Here is a 6,796-nt window from a genome sequence, read left to right as displayed (position 1 = left end):
ACTATATGCCAACCCAATGGTGACTGCAGTTGATACCGCAGTGCTACTATATGCCAACCCAATGGTGACTGCAGTTGATACCGCAGTGCTACTATGTGCCAACCCTACAGTGAGGGCAGTTATAACACAGTGCTACTATGTGCCAATCCTACAGTGACGGCAGTTATAACACAGTGCTACTATGTGCCAACCCTATACAGTGACGGTAGTTGATAACGCGGTGCTACCATGTGCTGTTTGCATTAACACAATGTTTTCCAGTTTTAAAGAAAGGTATTGTCAGCGCATTGTCTATCAAAAAGAATTTGCTTTCTCAAGGTATGGTGTTCCTATTATCCTATTTTCTCCCCCTACCTGTTTCCCATCTCTGTCTCCATCTCCTTCTTCCCTTTATTTCTGTATTTGTACAGAAGACATACGAGCCCCTGAATGCATATGTAGAAGCCAGAGGCTGACATCAGGTATCTTCCATCAATTCACCTTTTGTTCTTTTTAGACAATACCTCAAAAAGCCCAGAGCTCAGCAACCGAGACTCTCCTGTCTCCACCTCCTCATACTGAGATTGTAAGAGCACGCCACCATGCCTGGTTTTTGATGTGGGAGCTGGAGATGCAAACTCAGGCCACCGTGTTTCCCAGACAAGTACTTTACCTACTGAGTCGTCTTCTCCATGGTCTGTGCCGAAGTCTCCTAATGTCAGAGATACTAGACACACGCACAGTGAGGCTCTCTAAAATGCCATCCCAGAAACAGTATACTATGGCCATATGGCAGTAATCAAGAAGCAGCCACAATTTATAGTACGCCTTGCAAAAACTTGGTGCCAGGAGTCACTTCAGCCACTGGCCTGTCTGTACCTCACAGGCTCCACTGCAGCCACTGGCCTGTCTGTCTGCACCTCACAGGCTCTCACTCCAGCCACTGGTCTGTCTGTCTGTACCTCACAGGTTCCACTCCAGCCACTGGTCTGTCTGTCTGCACCTCACAGACACCTACTTCAGCCACTGGCCTGTCTGTACCTCACATGCACACTGATAGATCAAATAAGTAGAACAAACTTGGTTCTAAAGATACACAAATCAAACACAACCTTCAATAACCCCTCCAGCTAAGAACAGTGGGGTCAGCTGGACTTCACTTCTACAGTTCCCTGGGATCTTCCCAGGAAGAGCTAACCAACTCCAGCTTCCTTCGCTGCTATAATAAACCTATTTCCAAGCCTCATAAACTTGCACCCAGAAAATGTAGGCCATAAACTATCAAGTCTGAGGTCACTTTGTGAGCTTGCCTTGCTGAGCAGCAGAGCTTCCACAACGTACCATCACTCCTCTGGCATTTCTCTCACACGCAGCTCCTGCAGGTATGAGCTGCCCGTTTGCCTATCCTGGACTCAGTTTCCCGTGTAGCAGAATGCAATTTGGAGAATAGGAAAACTTTATTTTAATGTGTTTAAAATTTGCCTCATAGTAACTTTGTGATACTCATGAAGGCATGGTAAAAAAAAAACTGAGTCTTGTGTCAAAACCATGGAAATCCTAATGTTTGACCCCAAATATTACTGGCCATAATATGCATTAGCAAGATGTTAACAAAAGAATAAGTGGATTCGCTTTCAGCAGGCCTGCCATTTTTATCTCTTTTCCACTAGAGGGCACGCTGATCCTGTGTGCTGCACCATTGCATGCAGAAGACCTGCACCACAGGGCTTTCTTTATAAAATCACTCTTCTCTTCGTTTTGGTTTTAAGAATAGAATAATAACCTAAAATTACTCTCAACTTAGTGACTTCTGCATTTCTCCCACATGTCGGTTGGCAGAGCATTTTGTACAATGAATTCTTCTGGTTGTTACACCCTAAAGTCCTGTTCCTCCCTCTCTCTTTCTGTCCCTCCCATCTCCTTCTCTCCTTCCATCCCACATTCTCCTCTCTTTCCCACTCTTCTTCATGCATAAAACAATTACTAGAAAGCTACATGGGAGACATAAATTCTTAACAATCTAGGTCTATGTCCCCTTTAAGTTCAGTGCTGGGTGAGGTTAACTGTGGTACCTAAAGCAGGAAGCTCAGCCCCTCCTCCGTAGTCCCCTCACTTATACCCCTCCCCAGGGGCCAGACTGTTAATGATCTATCGAGCCCAGCATTCTCACGGGAAGCTATTAATTACAGAAAAGGTGTAAATTAGTTCTGCTCTTAAAAACCAGGCTTGTGACTGGGTTTACTGCCATAGGATGCTGTCCATGGCTCACTGCCAGGCGTCCACACAGACCTAAGTGAGCTAAATGAGAACTGTGCTCTAGATTATTCTCTGTCAAGATGATTGTGACCATACCACAACACAACCTTTGCTTACTTCCTGATCCCTTGTTTGAACAAAGTATCCTTTAAGCTCTTCCCTGGTTGACATCAAAGGTACCAGACATAGTCTTCTCTTGTGAGCTGGAATGGTAACCTGTACACAGGCAGGATTTTGAAATCTCAGGCCCCCAAGTACTGCAACTGAGCACAGGAAGAAAAAGCCACTCAACAAATAACTGCTGGGCAAGTAAACTGACCAGCAGCAACACACTCAAGCAGAGTTATAACAGATAGATATACCACCAATACTGTGGCCACAGAGCCCAGTTACCTGCAGCCCATACTTGGATTCCAACACCGTCTGACTTTTCTCCTTTCCCCAATATGTGTTTGCCATAATGAGCTTTAAAAATTATAAACCAAAGGAACCAAAAAGCTACGGAGAAACCCTGTCTCGAAAAATCAAAAAAAAAACAAAAAACAAAAAAATTATAAATCAAGGGATGGAGAAATGGCTCAGTGGTTAAGAGCACTTGCTGCTTTTGCAGAGGACCAAAGTTGAAGTTGACATCCTAGGATCCATGTCAGGCATCTCACGACCACCTGTAACTCCAGCTACTGGGTACCTGGTACTCTTCTGGCCTCCACAGGCACCTGCATCATGTGCGCTCACTCACACACACACACACACACACACACACACACACACACACACGTACACATAATTTTAGTGTTTTAATCTTTAAAAGTACAAATCAAATCCTAGCATTCTTCTTTAAGTCCCTCAATGGTATCCCATAATGGCCTAAATACAAATACAAGCCTTGCTTGGTCTACATGATTGGGCCTGCCTACTCCTCCTCCTCCTTCATCCAGCACACCCTGCCCTAGTCTTCTCCCTCCCTTTCACCCATCAAACTCTTTACCAACAACCTAGATAACTTTGGTTCCTTTGCCTCAACTTCTTCCCCCTCATCTCCTTTCTGCATGGCTGGCTCCTGCACATCACAGATATCTCAGCTTCAGAGGCTTTCAATGGACCAGTTCCCTGCCATACTTTAGTTCACTTAGAGCAATTACTGCTGTATGAACTTATTTAAGCATCTGTGGTTGAATATCTATCCAACCAATCATAATTCCCCTGACACACACATATAGCTTGAAAGAATGTCATGTAAGATCCTGGTCGCTGTATTTATACACATAACACTATGTGTGTATAGTTGTTCCTGTCACTTAGTAAGTGGCCAACAAATATTGTTGAGTGGGTGGCTGATAGGATGAGTAGCCGATACAACAGGTTGATAGAGTGAATGGATTGGCAGGTGGTGGGATAGCGGAGGGGTGACTTAAAGAGTAGACGAATGGATGATAGGATGGATGAATGATAGAGTGGATGGATGACAGAGCCAATGAGTGCATAGCTGATAGAGAGGATATATAGATGTATATAGATAAGCAGGTGGCTGAGAGAGTGAGTAGGTAAATGACTAATGGAGTGGATAAGTGGATGGTTAGCAGAGTGGATTGGTGAGCATTCTTGGGGCATTCTGGCATCAAGGTTGACCTGTGACTCTGTCTGTGTGTCTTTGTATGCTTTAATCTCCAGCCCCTTGTCTGGTTCATGAACCAGATAAGGTTCATGTATGATAGCGCATAGAGCGCAGACAGGCGTGGTGCACTACAAATGGCAGGCAGAGTGGAGGGTGGAAGGGTGATGGGATGAATGGTTGGGTGGTTGATGGAGTGAACAGGTGGATGGTTGTGTGGACGGATGGTGGCTAGAGCAGAAAGATGTGTGGTTGACAGTTGAAGGATGGATAGCTGATGGGGTGAAGGGGTGGGTGGCTGTAGTTATCCACTGACGTATGGAATTGTTGAGTCAACGGTTGTTTCCTGCAATAGACCACGAGCATCAAAGAGATGCATGTCTTTTTAGTTATCTCTGCCCTCCCCTGCACCTTGGGCTCAGACCCACCCAGATACATGGATACCCAATCATCATTCTGAGAACCAGTATTCACAACAGATGCAGAATCTTCCTAAGGAATGAGCGAGCAAGGAAATCGCATAAGAGTGCTGGAACATGTACTATAGAGCAGGAACACTCTTACATTGTTAATGAAATCTTAGCTTTGCAGATTTCATACTAGTAAACACAAAATTAATTGCAACGTGCAATAGATGGGAATGTGAAGAGCTTGGTTGTGACTTTAGTCTTGACATCAATTTTCCCTGTGACCCTGGGCGAGTTATTCAGTTACACTGAGTTTCTGTTTAACCGCTCCTTGTCCATTGTACTATGAGAGTGAAGAGCTGAGACTTGCAAGGTGTGTACGGAAAAAAAAAATCCTGCCACAAAGCCCTCCAGGAAATAAGAGAACAAAACACAAGCCTTGAGCCTAGAGAGATGGCTCAGAAGTTGGGTAAGCTCACTGTTCTTGCAGATAAGTTTGGTTTCTAACATCCACATATTCAGCTTCAGGGCATCTGACCTCCTTGTCTGACCTTGGCAGGTACCTGCAGTCACACGCACACAGTCCCACAAAGGAACATATACATACTTAAAAATAAAATAAACCTTAATAAATAAATTTTCCAAGCCCTTGAGTATATGGGTTCCACTTATCATTTCTAATGGTGAAGATACTTTTCAGCTACTGACTACAAAGTCCACTCCTCTTCCTCTCCACCCTGAGGTTAGATTCCCGACGCCTAGATCACCTGTGGTTATCAATGAACTGTCCCCTCCAGGTTCTACTCATCCTCCCCTCAAGCTACATTACTACTGACACCTGGGCCAAACCAAGCTGTCCTATGTACCGGCAGCACCACACAGTCTCTGCCTCAAATTAGGTCACTACGCGGCTGGCCAAATCAATTCAGCACATTTGAAAGGAAACCATTGTTAATTATTTCTTCTGCCTGTCCTCTTCCTGGTCATTGAACTACCATTTTTACTGGCATCCAAGCTCAAAACCCCGTGGTTATCTCGGTTTCTATCTTTTCCAGCTACAGTATCTACCCAATCACTAAGCAAACTCTGTCTCTTCATGAATAATAACCAGTTTGATTCCCTTGCTGTCTACCTAGAGTCACCATGTTCTACTCAGGTTACTATCCATGGCTTACCTATAAAATCACACCACATAAATCTCTCTCTGCATAAAAGACCTGAGGTTCCTCATCTGACTTGGACAACTTTTTTACCTCTCAGAGGCTCTCCAGGCCTCCCTCTACTCAAGGCTAAAGATGAACAATCCCATGCTAGAGCTCATGGTCATATAAATTGACCTCGTAGCACATTACCTTACACACACGAAGGATCTCTACTGAAGCTAGCTATAAACTCACGGTCTCCCTCACAGAGACTTCCTCCTTACACAGAGGAAGTCTCTATAAACTGACGATCTCCCTCACAGAGACTTCCTCCTTACACAGAGGAAGTCTCTATAAACTCGCGGTCTCCCTCCACCGCCGCTTACACAGAGGAAGTCTCTGACCTACCACTGCTACACTTCGTGTTTCACACTTTGTTTTCTTTTCCATTTTAAGCATAGAAGGCAGGAGAAGGGAAAGGGAGGAAGGAGGAGGAAAAGGAAGAGGAGAAGGAAGAGAAAATGTAATTTCCAAATCTAAATCCATAGGTCTTATTTTGCTTTTCACTAGGTCCTGGAAAGAATTTGGCACAGTGGGGTCTTGGGTGAACACTGAACACTGGCTACCGTGATGGCATTTTCCAACTACAGTATCTACCCAATCACTAAGCAAATCCAGTCTCTCCATGAATAATAACCAGTCTGATTCCCTTGCTGTCTACCTAATCTAGACACTACCTAATCCTTCCCTCACACCACCCTCCTCCTAAAACCCCTTTCCTCAGCTACATCCACTAGAATCTGCACTGGTACTCAAAGGCAGTGCTCAAATTCTATGTTCTTGGTGGTTATTGCTAGGTACCCAGTTTCAGGCTGCCCATAACCCTCCAGGTGATTTTCTGTCTTTCCCTTAGCATGTGAAGAATGCTGGGGGCAAGCGCTTTGTCATGAGCAGCACACTCTCCATGAACGAGAGTTCAACAATACAATATAAAATCATTTTTCTTTCTTGTTAAGTATATCATGAAATGAGATAGCAGGAAAAGATACATACTTGTCTATTAGAAGACAATCACCAAGCACTTACAACACACCAGAACATGACTGCTGCCCAGCTAATCTGAGTGCAGTAAGAATGCTAGATCAGCTCTGATCACTCCTGCTGAGGCCACTGAGAGAGATCAGAGAATTCTCAGGCAAAAAATAAAAAACTGCTACAGTAGCTCTCCGAAACAAAGTGAACTTCATCCAAGGGAGCTATGGATGGGGTGTAAGCTGCAGTGCAGACTGGAGGTTAGGAGGTGATCTGCAGTGCAGACTGGAGGTTAGGGGTGAGCTGCATGCAGACTGGAGGTTAGGGGTGAGCTACATGCAGACTGGAGGTTAGGGGTGAGCTGCAGT

The 6,796-nt window shown here is 44.7% G+C and overlaps 1 protein-coding gene across 2 annotated transcripts in view; it reads right to left on the bottom strand.

Moving 5' to 3' along the window:
- Dcdc2 (doublecortin domain containing 2) overlaps positions 1-6,796 on the bottom strand; it is a 156,237-nt gene that overhangs the window by 99,188 nt on the left and 50,253 nt on the right. The gene's annotated exons all lie outside the window — the stretch shown is intronic.

This window comes from Microtus ochrogaster, chromosome 16 (assembly GCF_000317375.1).
Source record: "Microtus ochrogaster isolate Prairie Vole_2 chromosome 16, MicOch1.0, whole genome shotgun sequence".
Lineage (NCBI taxonomy): Eukaryota > Metazoa > Chordata > Mammalia > Rodentia > Cricetidae > Microtus > Microtus ochrogaster.
This window is presented reverse-complemented; position numbering and strand designations above follow the sequence as displayed.